The sequence below is a fragment of the Lissotriton helveticus genome, chromosome 6 (assembly GCF_964261635.1).
Source record: "Lissotriton helveticus chromosome 6, aLisHel1.1, whole genome shotgun sequence".
Taxonomy (NCBI): Eukaryota; Metazoa; Chordata; class Amphibia; order Caudata; family Salamandridae; genus Lissotriton; species Lissotriton helveticus.
In genome coordinates this window covers 1,960,695,088-1,960,720,356 of record NC_136067.1, presented here as the reverse complement: position 1 = coordinate 1,960,720,356, position 25,269 = coordinate 1,960,695,088, and the positions used below count along the sequence as shown (strand labels likewise).

General features: G+C 45.8%; 1 protein-coding gene across 1 annotated transcript in view; it reads right to left on the bottom strand.

Annotated features, from left to right (window-relative positions):
* LOC144761986 (fucolectin-like) overlaps positions 1 to 24,680 on the bottom strand; it is a 73,582-nt gene extending 48,902 nt beyond the window's left edge. Inside the window, exon 1 of the mRNA XM_078647151.1 lies at positions 24,614 to 24,680. The gene's annotated coding sequence lies outside the window, so the exon portion shown is untranslated. The remainder of the gene's footprint in view (positions 1 to 24,613) is intronic.
* Between the last annotated feature and the right edge of the window lie 589 nt (positions 24,681 to 25,269).

The window sequence follows — 25,269 nt, the reverse complement described above, 5'->3', positions numbered from 1 at the left end:
CTGGCCCCTCTTCAAGCTACTCTCCCCCCAAAATAGCACCTGCAGCCATTGAACGAGGTGGAGGGTGGAGAAATTCCTTCCGCACTTGAGCAATGTAAAGAGGAAGGAGAAGACAAGCACCTACTGCCATTAGGCAAGTCAGGTGATGTTGGCCCCAGACTAAGCTGCAGCTAACACATGACCCAATGCTTTTGTGGATTAAACCCACTTCATTTCAGTGCAGGAGAGAATAAAGAAGCTAATAAACACTACTCCCTTCTGCCATGATGGGATGATGACACAACCACCACCCTCTGACCTACCAACTTCTGAATGTCTCCCAATCTGGGTTTCGGGCTAAACATAGCACCAAATCCGCCCTTATTGAGTTCACTGACAACATTCGCTTGGCTGCTGACAATAGTCAGGCGATTCAGAAAAGGGGGTGGTGATGAACAGAGTGTCTGAATTAAGCAGACCACTCTTACCCAGTCCAAAGATCAGGGATTGATCCATCACCGTTATTTAGCTCACTGCCCCATCCCAGCTCAGAACCTGGCTATATGCAAATTAGTCTGTCCCAGGCCCAGTGCATCATGGGAACAGGGCAGACCAAACTACCAAGCCAATTCTTCACCAGAAAGGAGACAAGCTTCCGGGGACCGGTTTCTGCCATTTCAGGCGTCGTCGGCCCGGCTTGCTTGAATCCTGATGGAGCAGTGAGCAAGGGACTCATGTCTGAGTATACCCTGCCACACCTATAGTGGCCAAAAACGATTCAGAAAAGGGGGTGGTGATGAACAGAGTGTCTGAATTAAGCAGACCACTCTTACCCAGTCCAAAGATCAGGGCTTGATCCATCACCGTTATTTAGCTCACTGCCCCATCCCAGCTCAGAACCTGGCTATATGCAAATTAGTCTGTCCCTGGCCCAGTGCATCATGGGAACAGGGCAGACCAAACTACCAAGCCAATTCTTCACCAGAAAGGAGACAAGCTTCCGGGGACCAGTTTCTGCCATTTCAGGCGTCGTCGGCCCGGCTTGCTTGAATCCTGATGGAGCAGTGAGCAAGGGACTCATGTCTGAGTATACCCTGCCACACCTATAGTGGCCAAAAACAATTCAGAAAAGGGGGTGGTGATGAACAGAGTGTCTGATTTAAGCAGACCACTCTTACCCAGTCCAAAGATCAGGGCTTGATCCATCACCGTTATTTAGCTCACTGCCCCATCCCAGCTCAGAACCTGGCTATATGCAAATTAGTCTGTCCCTGGCCCAGTGCATCATGGGAACAGGGCAGACCAAACTACCAAGCCAATTCTTCACCAGAAAGGAGACAAGCTTCCGGGGACCGGTTTCTGTCATTTCAGGCGTCGTCGGCCCGGCTTGCTTGAATCCTGATGGAGCAGTGAGCAAGGGACTCATGTCTGAGTATACCCTGCCACACCTATAGTGGCCAGAAACGATTCAGAAAAGGGGGTGGTGATGAACAGAGTGTCTGAATTAAGCAGACCACTCTTACCCAGTCCAAAGATCAGGGCTTGATCCATCACCGTTATTTAGCTCACTGCCCCATCCCAGCTCAGAACCTGGCTATATGCAAATTAGTCTGTCCCTGGCCCAGTGCATCATGGGAACAGGGCAGACCAAACTACCAAGCCAATTCTTCACCAGAAAGGAGACAAGCTTCCGGGGACCGGTTTCTGCCATTTCAGGCGTCGTCGGCCCGGCTTGCTTGAATCTTGATGGAGCAGTGAGCAAGGGACTCATGTCTGAGTATACCCTGCCACACCTATAGTGGCCAAAAACGATTCAGAAAAGGGGGTGGTGATGAACAGAGTGTCTGAATTAAGCAGACCACTCTTACCCAGTCCAAAGATCAGGGCTTGATCCATCACCGTTATTTAGCTCACTGCCCCATCCCAGCTCAGAACCTGGCTATATGGAAATTAGTCTGTCCCTGGCCCAGTGCATCATGGGAACAGGGCAGACCAAACTACCAAGCCAATTCTTCACCAGAAAGGAGACAAGCTTCCGGGGACCGGTTTCTGCCATTTCAGGCATCGTCGGCCCGGCTTGCTTGAATCCTGATGGAGCAGTGAGCAAGGGACTCATGTCTGAGTATACCCTGCCACACCTATAGTGGCCAAAAACGATTCAGAAAAGGGGGTGGTGATGAACAGAGTGTCTGAATTAAGCAGACCACTCTTACCCAGTCCAAAGATCAGGGCTTGATCCATCACCGTTATTTAGCTCACTGCCCCATCCCAGCTCAGAACCTGGCTATATGCAAATTAGTCTGTCCCTGGCCCAGTGCATCATGGGAACAGGGCAGACCAAACTACCAAGCCAATTCTTCACCAGAAAGGAGACAAGCTTCCGGGGACCGGTTTCTGCCATTTCAGGCGTTGTCGGCCCGGCTTGCTTGAATCCTGATGGAGCAGTGAGCAAGGGACTCATGTCTGAGTATTCCCTGCCACACCTATAGTGGCCAAAAACGATTCAGAAAAGGGGGTGGTGATGAACAGAGTGTCTGAATTAAGCAGACCACTCTTACCCAGTCCAAAGATCAGGGCTTGATCCATCACCGTTATTTAGCTCACTGCCCCATCCCAGCTCAGAACCTGGCTATATGCAAATTAGTCTGTCCCTGGCCCAGTGCATCATGGGAACAGGGCAGACCAAACTACCAAGCCAATTCTTCACCAGAAAGGAGACAAGCTTCCCGGGACCGGTTTCTGCCATTTCAGGCGTCGTCGGCCCGGCTTGCTTGAATCCTGATGGAGCATTGAGCAAGGGACTCATGTCTGAGTATACCCTGCCACACCTATAGTGGCCAAAAACGATTCAGAAAAGGGGGTGGTGATGAACAGAGTGTCTGAATTAAGCAGACCACTCTTACCCAGTCCAAAGATCAGGGCTTGATCCATCACCGTTATTTAGCTCACTGTCCCATCCCAGCTCAGAACCTGGCTATATGCAAATTAGTCTGTCCCTGGCCCAGTGCATCATGGGAACAGGGCAGACCAAACTACCAAGCCAATTCTTCACCAGAAAGGAGACAAGCTTCCGGGGACCGGTTTCTGCCATTTCAGGCGTCGTCGGCCCGGCTTGCTTGAATCCTGATGGAGCAGTGAGCAAGGGACTCATGTCTGAGTATACCCTGCAACACCTATAGTGGCCAAAAACGATGATGGATCAAACCCTGATCTTTGGACTGGATAAGAGTGGGTAAGAGTGGTCTGCTTAATTCAGGCACTCTGTTCATCACCACCCCCTTTTCTGAATCATTTTGTCCACCATAAACGTGGAAGGGTATACTCAGATGTGAGTCCCTTGCTCATTGCACCATCAGGATTCAAGCAAGCCGGGCCGACGACGCCTGAAATGGCAGAAACCGGTCCCCGGAAGCTTGTTTCCTTCCCAGTATAAGAATTGGCTTCGTAGTTTGGTTTGCCCTGTTCCCATCATGCACTGGGACAGGAACAGACTAATTTGCATATTGCCAAGTTCTGAGCTGGGATGGTGCAGTGAGCTAAAAAACGGTGATGGATCAAGCCCTGATCTTTGGACTGGGTAAGAGTGGTCTGCTTAATTCAGGCACTCTGTTCATCACCACCCCCTTTTCTGAATCATTTTGTCCACCATAAGCGTGGAAGGCTATACTCAGATGTGAGTCCCTTGCTCATTGCACCATCAGGATTCAAGCAAGCCGGGCCGACGACGCCTGAAATGGCAGAAACCGGTCCCCGGAAGCTTGTTTCCTTCCCAGTATAAGAATTGGCTTGGTAGTTTGGTTTGCCCTGTTCCCATCATGCACTGGGACAGGAACAGACTAATTTGCATATAGCCAAGTTCTGAGCTGGGATGGTGCAGTGAGCTAAAAAACGGTGATGGATCAAGTCCTGATCTTTGGACTGGGTAAGAGTGGTCTGCTTAATTCAGGCACTCTGTTCATCACCACCCCCTTTTCTGAATCATTTTGTCTACCATAAGCGTGGAAGGGTATACTCAGATGTGAGTCCCTTGCTCATTGCACCATCAGGATTCAAGCAAGCCGGGCCGACGACGCCTGAAATGGCAGAAACCGTTCCCCGGAAGCTTGTTTCCTTCCCAGTATAAGAATTGGCTTGGTAGTTTGGTTTGCCCTGTTCCCATCATGCACTGGGACAGGAATAGACTAATTTGCATATAGCCAAGTTCTGAGCTGGGATGGTGCAGTGAGCTAAAAAACGGTGATGGATCAAGCCCTGATCTTTGGACTGGGTAAGAGTGGTCTGCTTAATTCAGGCACTCTGTTCATCACCACCCCCTTTTCTGAATCATTTTGTCCACCATAAGCGTGGAAGGGTATACTCAGATGTGAGTCCCTTGCTCATTGCACCATCAGGATTCAAGCAAGCCGGGCCGACGAAGCCTGAAATGGCAGAAACCGGTCCCCGGAAGCTTGTTTCCTTCCCAGTATAAGAATTGGCTTGGTAGTTTGGTTTGCCCTGTTCCCATCATGCACTGGGACAGGAACAGACTAATTTGCATTTAGCCAAGTTCTGAGCTGGGATGGTGCAGTGAGCTAAAAAACGGTGATGGATCAAGCCCTGATCTTTGGACTGGGTAAGAGTGGTCTGCTTAATTCAGGCACTCTGTTCATCACCACCCCCTTTTCTGAATCATTTTGTCCACCATAAGCGTGGAAGGGTATACTCAGATGTGAGTCCCTTGCTCATTGCACCATCAGGATTCAAGCAAGCCGGGCCGACGACGCCTGAAATGGCAGAAACCGGTCCCCGGAAGCTTGTTTCCTTCCCAGTATAAGAATTGGCTTGGTAGTTTGGTTTGCCCTGTTCCCATCATGCACTGGGACAGGAACAGACTAATTTGCATATAGCCAAGTTCTGAGCTGGGATGGTGCAGTGAGCTAAAAAACGGTGATGGATCAAGCCCTGATCTTTGGACTGGGTAAGAGTGGTCCTTAATTCAGGCACTCTGTTCATCACCACCCCCTTTTCTGAATCATTTTGTCCACCATAAGCGTGGAAGGGTATACTCAGATGTGAGTCCCTTGCTCATTGCACCATCAGGATTCAAGCAAGCCGGGCCGACGACGCCTGAAATGGCAGAAACCGGTCCCCGGAAGCTTGTTTCCTTCCCAGTATAAGAATTGGCTTGGTAGTTTGGTTTGCCCTGTTCCCATCATGCACTGGGACAGGAACAGACTAATTTGCATATAGCCAAGTTCTGAGCTGGGATGGTGCAGTGAGCTAAAAAACGGTGATGGATCAAGCCCTGATCTTTGGACTGGGTAAGAGTGGTCTGCTTAATTCAGGCACTCTGTTCATCACCACCCCCTTTTCTGAATCATTTTGTCCACCACAAGCGTGGAAGGGTATACTCAGATGTGAGTCCCTTGCTCATTGCACCATCAGGATTCAAGCAAGCCGGGCCGACGACGCCTGAAATGGCAGAAACCGGTCCCCGGAAGCTTGTTTCCTTCCCAGTATAAGAATTGGCTTGGTAGTTTGGTTTGCCCTGTTCCCATCATGCACTGGGACAGGAACAGACTAATTTGCATATAGCCAAGTTCTGAGCTGGGATGGTGCAGTGAGCTAAAAAACGGTGATGGATCAAGCCCTGATCTTTGGACTGGGTAAGAGTGGTCTGCTTAATTCAGGCACTCTGTTCATCACCACCCCCTTTTCTGAATCATTTTGTCCACCACAAGCGTGGAAGGGTATACTCAGATGTGAGTCCCTTGCTCATTGCACCATCAGGATTCAAGCAAGCCGGGCCGACGACGCCTGAAATGGCAGAAACCGGTCCCCGGAAGCTTGTTTCCTTCCCAGTATAAGAATTGGCTTGGTAGTTTGGTTTGCCCTGTTCCCATCATGCACTGGGACAGGAACAGACTAATTTGCATATAGCCAAGTTCTGAGCTGGGATGGTGCAGTGAGCTAAAAAACGGTGATGGATCAAGCCCTGATCTTTGACTGGGTAAGAGTGGTCTGCTTAATTCAGGCACTCTGTTCATCACCACCCCCTTTTCTGAATCATTTTGTCCACCATAAGCGTGGAAGGGTATACTCAGATGTGAGTCCCTTGCTCATTGCACCATCAGGATTCAAGCAAGCCGGGCCGACGACGCCTGAAATGGCAGAAACCGGTCCCCGGAAGCGTGTTTCCTTCCCAGTATAAGAATTGGCTTGGTAGTTTGGTTTGCCCTGTTCCCATCATGCACTGGGACAGGAACAGACTAATTTGCATATTGCCAAGATCTGAGCTGGGATGGTGCAGTGAGCTAAAAAACGGTGATGGATCAAGCCCTGATCTTTGGACTGGGTAAGAGTGGTCTGCTTAATTCAGGCACTCTGTTCATTACCACCCCCTTTTCTGAATCATTTTGTCCACCATAAGCGTGGAAGGGTATACTCAGATGTGAGTCCCTTGCTCATTGCACCATCAGGATTCAAGCAAGCCGGGCCGACGACGCCTGAAATGGCAGAAACCGGTCCCCGGAAGCGTGTTTCCTTCCCAGTATAAGAATTGGCTTGGTAGTTTGGTTTGCCCTGTTCCCATCATGCACTGGGACAGGAACAGACTAATTTGCATATAGCCAAGTTCTGAGCTGGGATGGTGCAGTGAGCTAAAAAACGGTGATGCATAAAGCCCTGATCTTTGGACTGGGTAAGAGTGGTCTGCTTAATTCAGGCACTCTGTTCATCACCACCCCCTTCTCTGAATCGACAATAGTCAGGCAGCACTTTTGGTGCTGCTTGACTTGTCAGCAGCGTTTGATACTGTCTCCCATCACATTGTTCTGGACAGACTCCATGACATAGGCATTCGAGGGTTGGCATTGAAGTGGGTCACCAACTTTTTAACAGATAGAACACAGACTGTCACCATGGGATCTTTTAAATCTACCACTACCAATGTTAGTAAGGGGGTCCCGCAAGGCTCCTGCCTGAGCCCGACCCTCTTTAACATTTATGTCACCCCTCTGGCCAAAATCATGAGATCCTTGGGATTTACTCCCATTTCATACGCTGGCGACACTCAGCTCCTACTTATATTTGATAAAAACACACCTGACATCGAACTTAGGTTCTCTGGCGGCATGAAAACCATTGCTGCCTGGATTTGTAACAACTATTTACAACTTAATGCGGGCAAATCTGAAATCATGTTGTTCGGAGGAGCTGCCACTTATTGGTCACCTACCTGGTGGCCGGAAGAGCTGGGTACTGCCCCTATTCCTAAAGAAGTGGTCAAGAACTTAGGTGTCAGGATTGATCACAGACTCACTCATGACACACACGCCAACACTACTGCAGGCTCTTGCGTCTACATTCTTGGCCTCCTGCGAAGGATCTTTCCCCTTTTACCCTCTTCCACCAAGAAAATGCTGTTGCAGGCCTTGGTACTTAGTAGACTCGACTACTGTAATGCCCTCCTATTTTCAGCTAACGAAACTGCCATTAATAAACTTCAGGTGGTACAGAATACTGCTGCCCGACTCACTGTCAACGCCCCAGCGAGAACACCCTCGGCACCCCTCCTGAACCAACTCCACTGGCTCCCTATAAGGAAAAGGGTAACATTCAACATAGGCTGGATTATTTATAAAGCCTGCAATGGTCAGGGTCCTTCGTATCTCTCAAACAAGCTCTCTTCCTACACCCCTGCACGAACTCTTAGTTCCAGCACTAAGCATCTGGTCATCATCCCCAGAGTCAAAAAGACACATAGCGGTGGCAAGGCATTCTCTTATCACGCCCCTCTATTTTGGAATAATTTACCATCTCATCTACGTTCTGGACTAAATCTGGCCCAATTCAGAATGATGGTAAAAACCCACCTCTTCTAAATCTTCCCCCGGTCTTTGATGATTCCTCACCGTCCCAAGCGCCGAGATATCATGGGTGATTCAGCGCTATACAAACCAATAAACATCAAACAAAACTTCAAAACTTTATCCTTGAACAAGCAGGAAACCACATTGCACTTCACAATGCAGGTGTGAGGGAGTTATTAAACATGCTTGCCTTTGGAAAGTGGTGTGGGACTAGGGCCCTGGGCATCCTACAGCAGGCCTTTGCTCATATTTGACAATGCAAACAGGGGAGGGGGAGCTGATATCTGCCTTGTGGCATTCTATTCACCCACCTTTTGCCCTTGGACAAGGCGGGGGTGTTGGTGTGGTGATAAGCCACCCTTCACACTTAGCAATGTTTGGGGTAGTGGAAGGGTGGTAACAATCTTACACTACATTTTTAAGCAAGGCGAAAAGTGTTGAGGAAATCCACTCATGATGAACATTCACCCCCTCCCCCTTTTCCTGAAGAAAAAAAAGGTTAATGGGGAGTTAAAGTAGAGATGGTGTATTAGTGGCTAGAGCAAAGAACCTCAAACAACATAAAGAATGTAATGTATTACCGTAACCTTAGTTCACAAACACGTGGTAATCCTAACATTAACTCCAACCTCTATGTTATGCTCTTTACTAACTCAAACATGTTTTCACACCTACAATACCAAATTACAAAACGTACAGTATCACATATTACATGTATTAATAAAAACATGAATATCCACACGTAAGTAGACAAAATTCTTTAAAACAATTGAATGATGTAAGATGTAATCTGCAATTTTCTCTATTGTACAGTATGTAATTTGGAATTGTAGGTGTGTAAACTGGTTTCATATTGCTAAGACTGCACGAAGGGGTTGAAGTTAAGTCTAACTATGAGAATCATTAGAGAGAAAATGAAGGCAGTAACACAATTAGTCTTCGTTTTTATGATACAGCCACTATTATATCCCCATCAAACACATATTAATTTTGTTTTTTATGGTTATTTCTGTGGCTCTAATTAGATCTGGCAGGTATCAGAGTCCTGTTTAACAGATGTGCATATGACACCTCATTGAATACAGTGAAGATATCAGACATAGAAATGCCAATAACAGAAGGATACACAGGAATTAAATAGCAGAGAAATCTTAAAATAAGTGGACTAGTGGGGGAGGAGAGTCAGTAAACTGAATTTAAAGGACTCTTTAGGGCTGGAAAGTATGTGACCACCAAACGGAAAGAAATCGTAGCATCATAATTTACATGAGCAAAGTAATGGAAGGAGTGGAAGAGAGAAGTAAACAAGATGCCAGTAGTTACAGAAGTTAATTAGTAAGAGATGGAGAGGAGTCATGGAACAAAGGGTGAACAATCTGTCTGGAGCAAAGGAAGACACATGGAAGGGTTACAGAACCACTGAGAGATCAGGCAGAAGAAACTAAATAGAAGGATTGAGAGAGTAGCCAAAGGAAAAGCCCTTCTCTGAGACTTGATAAACATAACCAAGCGCTGTGCTGAGCTCTAGGATGGAGTTTAGCAGAAAAACACTGTGTTGAAATAAGTACAGTAATTTATTCTGTACGGTTGAAGTTGCATCTTATTTATGTTGAGGTGTATAAGGACACAACTGTAAATTATTCTTAAAATGAAAAGCTAGGTAAAAGTAAGAAGGTATGCGGAACAAAACAGATGTGTGCATGATTTATGTGATACATAGGTGACCTCTGATTTAATACATTCAAGAACTGGACTTGGAAAGTTGTTGTTAAGTTATGCATAGATACACAACAAATGATAGCCTGAAACGCTATTGTGTTTCTGGTGACATCTAAAGCTTTCATTGTCTGGAGACTATCTAAGTGGATTCCCCATATCTGCACTATAGTAATGTCAAGTTTGGGCCAGGCTACCATGCAGGATAGATACAGGACCCAGAGAGGGCACAGAAATGAAAGGACATTGGTGGATCTTTACCCTTAGAGTAATGGACTCTCCAGTACATACTTATTATGTACAAATTGACTCTTCAGAGCACTCGGTATTATGACCAAATGACTTTCCAGAACATCTATTCTTATAACCAAATGTATCAAACAAAAGCACACGTTTGATGAATCCAGTTCTTAATATTAACCATAAAATATGTTATAAAGTTGCTAATGAAAATAAGACATCTATGTTTAAATTGTCTTTTTTAGTACTTTTAAGTAGCGTGAAAGAACATACTTTGGCTAATTGATTTTATTGCAATTTATATGTGTATCAGAAATGGAATCTAGGAGTGTAAACAACCATCAAATACATTAGAATAAAAGAAAAAATAAGAATACATTCACAGGCACACAAAACCTCCACAACCATACACTAATATAAAACAAACTCCAACAAAACACATACATCTGCATAAACACCCATTCTTCTAGACAGTCACATACATAAGTAGACACATATAACCCACACGAATATGTGAACCTGCGTGCATATACAGCACCACAATGAAATAACAACAGTTGATCACCCAGTGGCCTGTCTTATTCGAGGAGTGCGTGGGAGATGCTACCTTGCTGGAGACTTTGGACCAAATGCTCGTTGCGATGCTCAGGCGTCTACCTCTGCTGCATTCCCTGCTCCCTTGCCAGAAAGCGAGAGCTGTTATATCTCTCACTCAGCATCCCGTTGCTGTTTGCCCAGCTGCTGCTGGACCATTCATCATTCAAAGAACAATAGAGTCCTCTGTAGGTGACACTGTTCGCTCAATTCTATGAAAAGGGTCATCGTGCACTGCTCGATTGATGACACAGCTGCATTGTGGGTTATTCTTGTTACTGTGTTCTGAGATTTTCTTTATCACTGAGATCCCTCCATCTCACTTGCTTCATTACAGCACTTTTAAAAGGTGTGAGGTGGCTGAGGCATAAAGCAAGAGCTAGATAACTTATCTTGCCAAAATGTGTAGATTTCAATTGTAAGTTTAAACATAAATTTTATTTTCAGAAAAATGTAACCAAATACAAGCAATCAAATAGATATCAAATGACAATTAAAAACATGAATCGAAATACAAACTTAAATATTGCAAAAACTAGAAGTAATGAATCAAAAATAGTTGCATACAGAACTGTTGTTATAAAATGTATGAGAGAAAGAGAAAGGAAAAGGTGGGGGGGGAAGAGGGGGAAGGATAAACAAGGGTGTAGATTTCAAATGTAGTAAGAGAGGATAGACCGAAGAGTTGAAAAAGGAGGAAGTGAAAGAGAGTGTGAAAGAGATTATGAGAATCCAGAGGCAGAACTACATTTTAAAGCTCAGTTGGTTAATGACTTGCTTCCGAGATCTGTGTTTAATCTGAAGGTCGTATAAGAGTATCTATAGGGCCTTCCTTCCCTTTCTTTCCTCTAAGGTCAATACAACGAGTAGGGCAGAGAGAACCATGTCATTGATGGTTATTGACATGCTACTGAGACAGGTGCATAACCTTAAAATCAGGGATACTAGGTACACAGGAGTAGATTTACTATAAAATAATGCTATGCAGTGCAGCAACCAAAGTTGCTGAGCTGTGTTGCGCTAGGGCATGGGTACTCACAAACTTTCTCTCGGGGGCCAAATTTACAGTTTGGTTTGTGTCCGAGGGCCGCATCGGTGGGGGGCGGGGTCAGTGGGGGAGGGGGCGGGGCTAGAGCAACAACATAAAACTGACCATGAGGTTGATCACAGGTCCCTGCAGCGGACCCCTTTGTCCACTGAGCCGTCCCAGCATACACACATCTCTCTCTCTCTCTCTCTTTCTCTCTCGGTCTCCCTCCCTCTCTCTAGCTCTCTCTCCCTCTCTCTAGCTCTCTCTCCCTCTCTCCTGTCTTACTCTGTCTCACTCGGACTGTCTCACTCCCTCTCTCTCACTCCCTCTCTCTCACTCTCTCCCTCCCTCTCTCTCTCTCCCTCCCTCCCTTTCCCTCCCTCTCACTCACTCTACGTCTCACTCCCTTTCACTCCCTTTCCCTCCCTCTCCCTCCATTTCCCTTCCTTTCCCTCCCTCTCCCTCCCTCTCACTCCCTATCAGTCTCCCTCCCTCTCACTCCCTCTCACTCCTTCTCCGTCTCCCTCCCTTTCACTCCCTCTACGTCTCCCTCCCTTTCCCTCCCTTTCACTCCTTCTCCGTCTCCCTCCCTTTCCCTCCCTCTCCCTACATTTCCCTCCCTTTCCCTCCATCTCACTCCCCATCAGTCTCCTTCCCTTTCCCTCCATCTCACTCCCCATCAGTCTCCCTCCCTTTCCCTCCATGTCATTCCCCATCAGTCTCCCTCCCTTTCCCTCCATCTCACTCCCTATCAGTCTCCCTCCCTTTCCCTCCCTCTCATTCCGTCTCCCTCCCTTTCCATCTCCCTCCCTTTCCCTCCCTCTCCTTCCCTTTCCCTCCCTCTCCGTCTCCGTCTCACTCCCTCTCCCTCCCTGTCTGTCTCACTCCCTCTCCGTCTCACTCCATCCCTCTCCCTCCCTCTCCCACTCACTCCCTCTCACTCACTCCCTCTCACTCACTCCATCCCTCTCACTCACTCCATCCCTCTCACTCCCTCCCTCTCGCTCACTCACTCCTTCCCTCTCACTCAGTCCCTCCCTCCCTCACTCCCTCCCTCTCACTCACTCCCTCCCACTTACTCACTCCCTCCCTCTCACTCACTCCCACTTACTCACTCCCTCCCTCTCACTCACTCCCTCCCTCTCACTCACTCCCTCCCTCTCACTCTCACTCACTCACTCTCTCATTCCCTCTCACTCCCTTCTTCCCTCTCACTCCCTCCCTCCCTCCCACTCACTCCCTCCCACTTACTCACTCCCTCTCTCTCACTCACTCCCTCCCTCTCACTGCCACTCACTTACTCCCTCTCACTCCCCCCTCTCACTCACTCACTCCCTCTCACTCACTCCCTCTCACTCACTCCATCCCTCTCACTTACTCCATCCCTCCCACTCCCTCCCACTCACTCACTCTCACTCACTCACTCTCACTCCCTCTCACTCCCTCTCACTCCCTCCCTCTCACTCCCTCCCTCCCTCTTACTCCCTCCCTCCCTCTCACTCCCTCCCTCTCACTCTCACTCACTCTCACTCCCTCCCTCTCACTCCCTCTCACTCCCTCACTCCCTTTCCCTCACTCACTCCCTCCCTCTCACTCACTCACTCCCTCTCACTCAGTCCCTCTCACTCCCTCTCACTCTCTCTCACTCACTCACTCCCACTCCTTCCCTCTCACTCACTCCCACTCCTTCCCTCTCACTCACTCCCTCCCTTTCACTCCCTCCCTCTCACTCCCTCCCTCTCACTCACTCCCTCCCTCTCAATCACTCACTCACTCACTCCCTCTCTCCCTCCCTCCCACTCACTCACTCACGCACTCCCTCTCACTCTCTCTCACTCCCTCTCACTCCCTCTCCCTCTCCATCCCCCTCCCCCTCCCTTTCCCTCCCACTCCCTCTGTCACCCTCTGTCACCTCACCCTGCCTGTGTGCCAGCTGGGGCACACACACACACTCACAGCCACACCCCCCACTTCACAGGTCTTCAAAAGACCATTTGCATGTTAATGAGGCCTTTGTATTTCACCTCTTCTTAGGCCCCTGCAGCTGTACTCTGGCCATTGCTAGGATCGCCCGGCCGGCAGCCCCCACAGAGCAGCAGAGTCTCTCCCGCTGCTGCAGACACTTAAAAAAAAATGTAAATCACAGGTGTGATGTCTGGGGAGTCCGCGGGCCGCCAGGGAAGGCTTGCCGGGCCGCCCCTGGCCCGCGGGCCGTACTATGAGTATCCCAGCGCTAGGGAGAGAGTGCACCACAGAGCCACTTATTAAATATGGCAGGCGGCTGCTCTCATCCCATGTGCTTGCGCTCGAACAGGCTGCCAAGCACCATGCCCACAACTTTTCACTATAGTGCAAACATGTGTGCCTGCTTTCTAGCATTGGTTTTGTACTAGAAGTATACTCTTCCAGTGCAAAATCCTATTTGTAGACCATTGTTTTTAAATATTTCACACAATGGATGTGTACATTGAGACCCTCACGGGTGAGTAGTCGCGCTTAACAAATATTGATTGATTGATTGCAGCACATGTCCAATGAGTTAAATATTTTTAGACAAGTAAACATTTCTCCTACTTAACATCTGTTTCAAGGTGACATATTTGGCAACCCAAAGCAATGTCTAACAATCTTTGTAGATTTGGTTTTGCTTTTATCAGTATGGGTGGTACTGTGTGTACACCCAAGTACCACACATGAACACATCTCCTCACTCCAGATGGGATGTCCTTGACATATTCTAACTGGGCAATGAGTGGTGGTATGTGATCCTGGTTCCAGAAGCAATAATAAGAAGTGCAGATGCCCAGAAGTTAGCTATTGCCCAGGCATAGCCAAGCCAGATGTGGGAAATCAGTGTTCCTCTGGCCACATTGTTGTTGTCTGAGTTTTCCCTCTGACCCATCTTATATAGGCATACCGAAGTAGGATATATTTGATGTAAAACGTAAGATGTATTAGTTACAATCTATAGTTAGGACATTACATACTAGTTTGAGTGCAGCAGAAGCACCACAGTCCTCTGTTGGTGGGAGGGGCCAGACCCGCTCATCATCTAGAGTAGGTCCTCGGTATGCAGACTGGGTGTCACCCTGCATAGTGTTAGACACATTAAATTATGTGTCAGACAAGATCAATTTCTTGGGAGAAGAGGGCTCCAGAATTGTGTTCAATTAATACAGTGGCAAAGGGGCTTCAGAAAATGTGCTGTGTATTGCTCTGCACGTAACTCGTATTCTATTATAGAGGAGTATATCAAGAGGAGTACAGTCAGGGCTGTCTGTAATGGACCTTAAAGAGATAAAATTCCCATCATGGTAAAGATCACCTGGTTCACTTATTGGAAACGTTCCAATTGCAGATGCACTGTGAGACCAGCAATTTCATACAAAGCGGGGTTGAGTGCAAGAGACATGTCATCTAAGTGTATACAGGCCAAACAGGAGAATGCACTTGGGGTAGCCCTAACTCGTTCCCCTAAATGGTGAGGATATTTCTCCATTGATTTACCCATGTGTGACAGGTTGTTGATAGAAAAGTCTAATAGTATAATCAATTGGGTGAATTGCTTAATAAAGCCAAGGCGTTCTAACAGCATGAATAAATACTTCCACTCCAGGGAATCAAAATCTTTTGTAGCATCTAAGAATATTCCAGTTGAGGTTTCAGTGAGTGTAGTAAAGCAAAGTTTGTAGGAAGATTATGAGCAATAGAGCGCCCAGTTATAAAGTCCAACTGGGTAGCTCTCATGAAATTGGGGAACAGGGGAGAGAATCCTGTTGGCAATTAACTTGACCAAATGTTTGTTATATTATTTATCAAATAATAGAGACTAATAGGGGTCACGCCATGTGGATGGTTTGGCCACTTTCTAGATGGTGACTATCAAAGCATCCCCACGCCACATACTGGATCTCCTGCACCACAACTTCTATGGGAAAGGGGACTACCAGATGCTGCCTTTGGTATCCTCCAGCCATGCTAATGCGATGGAGTCGGGTTTGAGTCAGAGGCAAAGCAATACAGATCTGCATAATAATTAGTGATGATCCGCTTTAAAAAGTCTTTGTTGTAGTAGGGTTAGTCATTCTGTCAATTCCATGATGTAGTGTACACCCAGAATGTTAACCAATTTGCTTTTTGGACATGCTCACACCTGCTTTTTTCCTTGATCCTCACTCCCCGGAACTATGGGGAGGTGACTTCAATTGCGTGCTGGATAAAGACCTCGACCGCCCCATCCCCCATGTATAATTCTTAGACCTGGCATCCTTGGCATGGTTTTCCCTGGACTTCTGAGCTCCTGTATTGCTGACTTAATTTGTTGCCTTCTTTAGGACTCTGGGCACTTTACCACTGCTGACCTGTGCTAAGGTGCATGGGCTCTGTCCCTAAAACATGAAAACAATGGTTTATCCACAATTGGTTTTTTTAAATTTACTTGTACGTTCCTAGTATAGTGTACTATTTGTGCCCAGGGCCTTTAAATTAAATGCTACTAGTGGGCCTGCAGCACTAACTGTGCCACCCACTTCAGTAGCCCTCTGCAAATGTCTCAGGCCTGCCATCGCAGAACCTGTGTGTGCAGTTTTAAACTGCCATGTCAACCTGATAAGTTAACCCTCTTACCAGGCCCAAACCTTCCTTTTTAATAATATACGTCACCCCTAAGTTAGGCCATGGACAGCCCCAAAGTCAGGGTGCAATGTATTTGAAAAGTGGAACATGTACTTTTAAGTTTAACATGTCCTAGTAATAAAAAAATATTAAATCAATTTTTCACTACTGTGAGGCATCCCTCTCTCATAGGATACACTCCTGTTTTACCATCTTAACAGTGTATTGCCCACCCCAAAGTACCTCAAAATTCAACGACCTCTTTCTCCCTATATTATCAGACCTATGCACACGTTACAAAAGCATCCTGGTAACTGGCGACTTCAATGTCCACTGGGATAAAAGCGATCAAGATCTGTTAGTCCAGAAATTACAGACTACTATGACCTCTCTTGGTTTAGTACAACTTGTGGAAGCTCCAACCCACAAAAAAGGCCATATTCTTGATCTTATCTGGTCTTCCATGCCTAAGGCGGTCATTACAAGTATTACACCCTGTATCTGGTCGGATCACCACCTAATATTGTATGACGAACCGTTAATCAATTCCCAGGCTAAACTCCCTTTAAAAACTAAAAAAGTGCGCCAATGGAAAAAAGTGAATTCTGACACCCTGGCCCAAACTCTGCCCAAATACAAACAGACGCCCATAGTCTCCCAAGGTGATTCTGACCTTGACTCAATGTATGATGCGATAACGACTACTCTCAGGAAATCAATCGATGAGCTAGCCCCCGAAAAGGTACAAAGAGTAAAGGGTGCACAGAAAGGAGCCCCTTGGTTCACCCAAAGTTTACGCGAACACAAAAGAAAACTCCGCTGCCTTGAAAGATGCTGGAGGAAATCCAAAAAGGACACCGATAGGGAACTATATAGAATGTCGTTTCAGACATATAAAAAGTCTATCGTCTTAGCTAAGAAGGAGCATTACGAGACACGCATAAACAACGCCACAAACATCCAGAGGGAAACCTTTCAAATCCTGAAGGAGCTAAGTGTGAAGGAGGATAAGATCGACATCTCGATCAACTGTGATACCTTTCAAGGATACTTCCTCGAAAAAGTTGCGATTATCTTGTCCGATATTGAGAAGGATAATCCAGTCTCACACATCGAACAACTGCCTCCTTTAAATCCCCCAACCCCTATCTTTACTAGATTCCCCGAAATTGACCCTACCATCTTGAGTCAACTTGTAGCATCCACCAAGTCAGGCTCCCCTGCCGACCCGTGCCCACCCGATATTCTCCGACTAGCAATCCCGATCCTAGAGGATCAGATCTTACACCTCCTAAACACCTCACTAGCTACTGGCACATTACCAACCTCCTTTAAAGAGGCACGCGTCAGACCCCTGTTAAAAAAGCCCGGGGCAGATCCATCCAGCCTGAAGAACTACAGACCTATCTCTCAGTTGCCATTTCTGTCAAAAGTGTTGGAACAGCACGTGTTAAAATCTTTGTCATCCCTCCTGGAATCTCACCATCTTCTCCAGGAGCGGCAAGCTGGCTTCCGTGCCCACCATAGTACAGAATTGGTAATGCTGTCTGTGCTGGACGAGCTTAGATGCATGGCTGACAGTAAAAAGCCAAGCGCCCTGATATTATTAGACCTTTCAGCGGCGTTTGATACTGTCAGCCATGCATTGCTTCTGGGCAGACTGGCTCGGTTTGGGATAGGAGAGCAAGCCCTTGAATGGCTAACAGCCTTCTTATCTGGGAGGACGCAGAGAATCCAGGTAGCAGATCAGGTCTCCGATGAGGGTGCCTTATCTTGCGGAGTCCCGCAGGGCTCTGCGCTCTCTCCATTCCTATTTAATTTGTACTTACAGCCACTGATAGAGTCCCTGGCAAATATGAACTGTAAAGTTTTCAATTATGCAGACGATACTCAGCTGCTGCTGAGTATCGACAATACACCATCGGCTCAGTCCATGGTCCAAGGCATATTACGATTTACAGTAAATTGGATGTCATCCAATTTATTGAAAATCAACCCAGACAAAACGGAGGTTCTTGTAGTTTCAACCTTGACCTCCCCCTGGAATGATTTGTTTTGGCCACAAGAACTCGGACCCACTCCAAAACCGTGTAATAGCGTTAAGAGCCTCGGCATGAAAATCGATCAGGAACTCTCGATGGCCAACCAAGTGTCCGCTGTAGTTGGTTCTTGTACCAACTTAATCAGGAAACTGCGGAAGCTTGTTCCCTTACTCTCACAGAATATGCTTCGAACCATTGTCTCAGCCACAATAGTGTCGAGAATCGATTATGGCAATGCGCTATACCTTGGCCTCCCAAAAAATCTATCCAATCGTCTTCAGGTTACTCTGAATGACGCAGCGCGCCTGATATTTGGAGTGCCAAGGCGGACTCATGCTTCTCCTTTGCTCTATAGGCTTCATTGGTTGCCTATGGTGCAGAGAGTTGAATTTAAGAGCATGTGCATCTGCCACAAAGCAATCCACGGACAGGCGCCAGCTTATATAAAAGAGAGACTCGAAATATACGAACCTAAGCGCGCCCTGCGATCCTCCGGTTCTTTCCTGCTGTCCTGCCCACGCTTTAAGCTGGCAACTAAAGGAGGCAGATCCTTTTCAGTTCAGGCTCCGATCATCTGGAATAAGCTACCGGAGGTGCTTCGCAGAGAGTCCAACCTTCTCCACTTTAGGAAGTCTTTGAAGACTCTACTCTTCAAAGACGCATTTACTTCTTAGTATCTGGTTATTAGCTCCAGAATCCTCATATATTCATCTTGCTTCTTGTTGCTGCACTTGGTTAGTGGCGCTTTGAGACCTGTCGGTGAGTTGGCGCGATACAAAACCCAGTACAAATACAAATACAAATACAAACATTGGGTTGCCTTAATATATGTTATAGGTGTAATTTACAATTGGGAAAAGATTGTGTGGTGATGTCTTCTTTAAATTAGAATTTGATGATGTAAATAGGTGATATCACGTGGGGTTCTAAATGTGGAAGCAGTTGTAGCTGAAGGTTGCTGATAAGCTGTATCTTGTATACCTGAATAAATAAGCTCTACAATCAACAAATTAAGTGTGATTACTACACTTTTCATGGCGACGAGGGTGGGATAGGTGTGGTGGACCTGGGCATATCGCCACATATCCCACCTGTGGAGCAAGAAATTCGATTTGTAGAACTTGTGGAAGAAAGGTTCATTTGGCGAAGATGTGTAGAACAAAAATGCGACCTGTACAACAATCTAATGTAAAAGTGGTTGAAAATCTTGGCGAAATTCATGAAGATGTAATTGTGGTAATTGACGAGTGTGACATTTTTAATGAAACTTGCAGTGAAGCTGTGGTTGAATGTCAGACCACTGAATGTGTAAATGGTGTAGTGGTAAAAAGGGAAAGTACGGATAAACTTGAGAAACCACATTGTGATGTAAATTTTGGCAAATCTACAGTAAAAGTTCTAGTTGACTCTGGAAGTTTATTTACTATTATAGCTAAAACTGTCTTTGAGGAAAAGCTGTGTGGGCGAGTAGGTGATTTACTACGATCCGACATAAAGGCAGTTGGGTATGGTAGAAAGACAATTAACATTATTGGTATGATGTGGAGTGATATTGGTTTTAAAGGGAATGCTGTACATAGCAGAGTGTATATATCTGAGGATGGTTTCAACTTATTGGGATGGCGCCATCAAAAAGACTTGAATATAATTCTCAATCCCAATAGACATGAACCAGTCATGGTAGTAGAAAGAGTGCATGATATTGAGACAGACTGGGGTGAGAAATTCATGTCTGCATTACCTAATGTATTTACTGACAAATTGGGTTTGTTGAAGGGGTTCACGCATCGCACAATTTTGAAGAGAAATGCGGTACCAGTAGTGCATAAGGTTCGGCCTATTCCTTTACTTATGAGGGAACCTCTTCAACAACAACTTAATAAGTTACTGGAGAGTAAGATCATTGAACCTATTGAGCCCTCAGAATGGCTTGCCCCCATTGTTGTCGCCCCCAAGGAGGATAACAAGATTCGTTAATGCATCGATCTTAGAGATCTAAATAAAAACATCTGGGTGGATCGGCAACCTCTTCCCAATATTGGGGAGATGTTGAGTGCAGTGAGTGGTCGTAAAGTTTTTTCTGTTTTGGATATGTCTGCTGCTTACCACCAGGTAAATTTACATCCGGAATCGAGAGCTTTAACATCTTTTGTTACGCCGTTGGGCGCTTTTAGGTATTGTCGTATACCTTTCGGATTAGCTTCCGCTTCTGCGGTTTTCCAAAGAATTATGCACAATATTTTTAAGGGGATGGAGAAGATATTGTGTTTTCAGGACGACACTCTTGTGGTTGGTGAGTCTTTTGAAGAGCATGATGAGCTTCTGAGCGAGGTGTTAAAGAGAATTTCTGAATATGGCATGACTATTAAGAAAGAGAAGTGTCAACTGAGGAGGGAACAAGTGAAATATTTAGGACAGGAGATATCTGGTAAGGGCATCAAACCGAAAAATAGTATTGTGAAAGCGATTGTTGATGCTCAGAGGCCTGTGGACAAAGATTTGTTGAGGTCATTTTTAGGCCTGGCCGAGTATTGCTCTAAATTTGTGCCTAATCTTTCCGATTTGGTTGAGCCAATGAGGGCATTACTGAAAAAAGGAATTGAATTTGAGTGGAGTGAGGCTTTTGAAGTGGCTTTTAATAAGATTAAAGATTCTTTGGTTTGTGCACCTGTTTTAAGTCATTTTGATGTCAATAGAAAGACTATCTTGACGACGGATGCTAGCAATGTGGGTTTGGGTGCTATTTTGACACAACATGTGGATGGTGAAGAAAGGATTATAGGCTATGCGTCACGTCGTCTACAAGGTGCTGAAAGGTCTTATTCGGCCATAGAAAAACAAGCATTGGGTTGTTGTTGGGGGATACATCATTTCAAGTTCTATCTTTGGGGGTTGCCTTTCATGCTTAGGACGGATCATAAGCCACTTTTGTATATTTTTAAAGGTGGTAAGGGTTTAGAAGGTAATGTAACTCCTCGGATCTCTAGGTGGCTTTTGTCGGTCATGGATATGAATTTTACGATTGACTTTGTAAGGGGAAAGAAAAATGTTGTAGCGGACTGTTTCGCATGCCAATTGTTGAGGAAGAAAAGATCTCTTTTCTGGTTGAGGTGGACGTTATGTCAAATTCTTCTGGAGGGGAATTGGCTTTGAGAAGTGAAGATTATAATGAAGCTTTGGAGGGTGATGAGATGTATGAGAGTTTGAGGTGTGCGATAACTAGAGGTTGGAGAGGTATTTCGACCATGAGTGAAGAGTTGAAGCAATATGTGAAGGTGAAGGATCAGTTAAGTATTCATTCTGGAAAAGTTTTGAGGTGCAATCGGATAGTGCCACCTAAGATGTTGAGACCTAGGTTGATTAAATTGGTGCATGAGGGACATCTTGGTAGAAGTATGTGCAAGAGGAGGTTGAGGCAGAGTTTCTGGTGGCCAGAAATGGACAAAGAGGTGGAAGAAGTTATCAAGGATTGCCATGCTTGTAGTAATAGTGACAAGTGCAAGGTGGTTCATGAACCACCTTTGCGGTGTGTGGATGTTCCTGATCGTCCATGGGTGAAATTAGCGCTAGACTTCCTAGGTCCTGTGGAAAGGCTAGGAGTCAGGAGTAGATACTTGATGGTTCTTGTTGATTATCATAGTAAGTGGTTCACCATAAAGCCAGTTGAAAATATCATGTCCACAAAGGTGATTGAGTTTCTGAAAGAAGTATTTATGGAAGAAGGTATCCCCAGAACGTTGGTTACTGATAATGGGGTGCAATTGGTATCTAGTGTGATGAAAAAATTTCTTGAGGATTCTGGAATTGAACATATTCAAGTAGCATTATTCAGACCACAGGCCAACGGTCTGGTTGAAAGAGTTAATAGGATTATCATGGACAATATTCAGTTGTCTTTGGCGAATGGACTGGTATGGAGAGAGGAATTGAACAAGATGATGTGGGCGCATAGGGTGACTTCCCATTCTGTCACTGGGATTTCCCCTTTCATTGCTTTGAAGGGGAGGGAACCTGCTACTAAAGAATCCCCTATATGGCTGAAAAAGAAAGATCAAGTATGAGTGGATCGCGAATGCATGGCTGAAAGAATCAAAGATTCTCACGGACGTAACAAGGAAAGTTATGATAGAAGAAAAGGTGTGAGAGTTGTGGGATTTGAAAACGGCGATTGGGTTGTCGTGAGAAAGGCTGGTATTCTCAGCCTCGGAGAGTGATCAAGGTGATGGGATCTGTTGTGAAATTGGATAATGGGAAAATTTGGAGTGTAGTCAACTTATGTAAAATTAATCCTCATTTTCCAGAATAGTGGTTTTAGTTATTTATTATGTGTTTATTTTCCTTTTAATGTTCTTGTTTCTCTTTTGTTGTAAAATTGATATATTGCTTTCATGTTTTTACATATTTTAATATTGTACCAATAGTTGTATTCATTGCTATGGAATTGTGTATTTGTTCAATTATTTGTTCTATGGTTATGAGGGGGAGATGTGTGGTGATGTCTTCTTTAAATTAGAATTTGATGATGTAAATAGGTGACATCACGTGGGGTTCTAAATGTGGAAGCAGTTGTAGCTGAAGGTAGCTGATAAGCTGTATCTTGTATACCTGAATAAATAATCTCTACAATCAACAAATTAAGTGTGATTACTACACTTTTACCTTTCAAGTTTGGTATCTCTGGACTTACAGTTTAAAATCATAACGTTTAGTAAAGTTGGATTTTAAGTTGCAAGACTGAAAATGCAATTTTTTGAAAATTGGCATTTTCTTACTTTAACCATTCTGTGTCTCTGCCTCTGTGGGTGACAGCTGGCCTTTGTGCATTCCCTGTAGACAGCCACACACAAAGGGAGCTTAGGTGTGCCTGATGGGCTATCCACATCCTTATGGACCATTAACATCCTGATGGGTCATCCTGGGCAGGATTGGAGGGAGGAGCTAACACTTGCACATGAATAGGCTGTGCCTGTCCCCACATAAAGAACTGCATACCCCCCGTAGTGAGCCTGGAGCCAGAGCGGGAAGGGCAGGGCGTTGTGCACTTCAAAGGGCTCTCTTTGAAGTCCCTCCTAACTTTAGAGGCACAAATATGTATAAGTACATGAAGACATTTTACCGGGATGAAGGACTGCTGTGCTGCTGAAAGAACTGTCACTCTGCTGAACTCTGCCTGTCTTTGCTGGACTCCTGCTTTGCTGTGCCTGCCTGCTGACCTCCTTGCCTGGGAGTGAGAAGGACTGAACCTGCATCTCTAGATCCCCAGAACCAAAGTGACTCGAAAGTCTTTCCGGCTTGCCTCATGTTCTGAAGTCTCAGGGACATCAAAGACTTCCAACAACCTTTCTGCAACTTCTGGACTCTGCTACTGTGAGTTTTACCCTGCTTAGTGATGGCAGTCCAGTCCAGTGGCATTGGAAGTGGGTTTTTGAAGTTTGGCAGCAAAATCCACGCATTGCTGTTATTGCCTCAGTCAGAACCGACACATCTCTTTCAGCACCGATGATCTGCCTACTAAGGAGATTGCTTTGCCGCCTGCGTGGCTCGACAACGGCGCAGCACTTACCTAGCAAGGAAGCCGATTCATCTTGGATTGAGTGTCCCAGAACCAAGGCATTGCCTACATCAATCAGTATTGACAATGACTCATCTCAGTCGGGTCTCTTCCGGTCGTAAGCCAGATTCCACAGGAGCGAAAGATGAATCCCCCTAACTTCCAAAAAACAGCACCAAGAATGCAATATTAAAACACACTCCTATTAGCTGTTCTCTAAAAGTACGGGGGAAAAACCCAAGGAGTGTCCACCACTCTCCCCATACGTGGTTAAACAGCAAGGGCGAGGGAGGTCTGTCAGGTGCAACCGGTACTGTAAGAAAACAGTGGACGTAGTAACACTACTAGGCGATATTCAAAACATACTAAGATTCATTTTACCTTGACATGTGTTCAGTTTGTAGGCTTCACTTACCCCATAAGTAGTCCTTCTCAGCCTTAATAAATAGTTGTCCTTAACGAAGAAACTCAGACTGAAGTCTTCACATCAGGTCACAGAAATGAAGGACTTACAAGAGAGGGTACACTCATGCACCAAACACACCCAGCACGAGTAAGTGGCAGGAACAAGTAAAAAGTGAGTTTTTGGTTAGTTGTTTGCCAAGAGAAAGCATAGAGAGGAAACACCTCCAAAGAGACTGCCAGAATAAGAACTACAGAAAGACTGGCAACACAGAACAAAGAAAGGAAACAGGGAGATGGATTTGAGGTGTTCCGGCCGGCTCTCTGGGGATTAAGAGAGCGGAGCAGACACACACTCAAGGGATGTGCCGTCCGGCTCTGGAGGAAGCTACAGAGCGGAACAGTCACACACTTGAAGCGGGCTGTGGGGAGATATGCCCGACTGGGATAAAGAGAGCGGAGCAGCCTCACACACGTGGGAAGAAATGGAGACTGAAACTCCGTGAACTACAGGGCAAAAAGGTCACGGTGCTCCGACATAATAGTACTGAAATGCAGAGAAGATATTCAGACAAGGAAATATGCGGCCAAATACCAGAACAGAGGCTTTCCAGTTGAAGCGCCGCAGTATCTAATCTCTCAGGGAAGCGAGAGGAGTCTCCGAAGCGAGGACGCCACTCGAAGAACAACACGGAAGCAAAAAGGGGGCGTGGACGTTACAGGAACAGTAAGCCAAGCAATTGCTTGCATCGAGGCACATCCCTTTACGTGGGTTAGGGAGCTTCTCAAAAGGACATGATTTTAGGGTAAGCCCGATCCTGAACACACATCAATGTCTGCGTAACCCTTTACGATCCCTAACAATCTCCTCCACTGCTCCACGTATCAGACCAGTTGACGGCACAACCAAGGTACATTTTCAGTGGGGCTCAGTTGGTCCCTGTATCCACCCCATGTTTCATTGCGGTCGGCCTGAACTTTTGGTTTTACCCCAGTAAAGCACGACTGGATATCCCCAGTTGGCTCTTTATGCTTTTGTGCACTATATTTCAATTTAAGTTTTTGAAATTCATAACTCCAGTTCTACTTATTGAATTCTTGTTGTTTTGCTCTTGTTTTGTTCATTACATTAAATTCTATGTTTCTAACTCGGTGTGTTTTTTTGTGTAGTGCGTTCACTGTTTTAAGTGTTGCACAAATACTTCACACATTACCTCTTAAGTGAAGCCTGCATGCTCTGTGTCAAGCTAC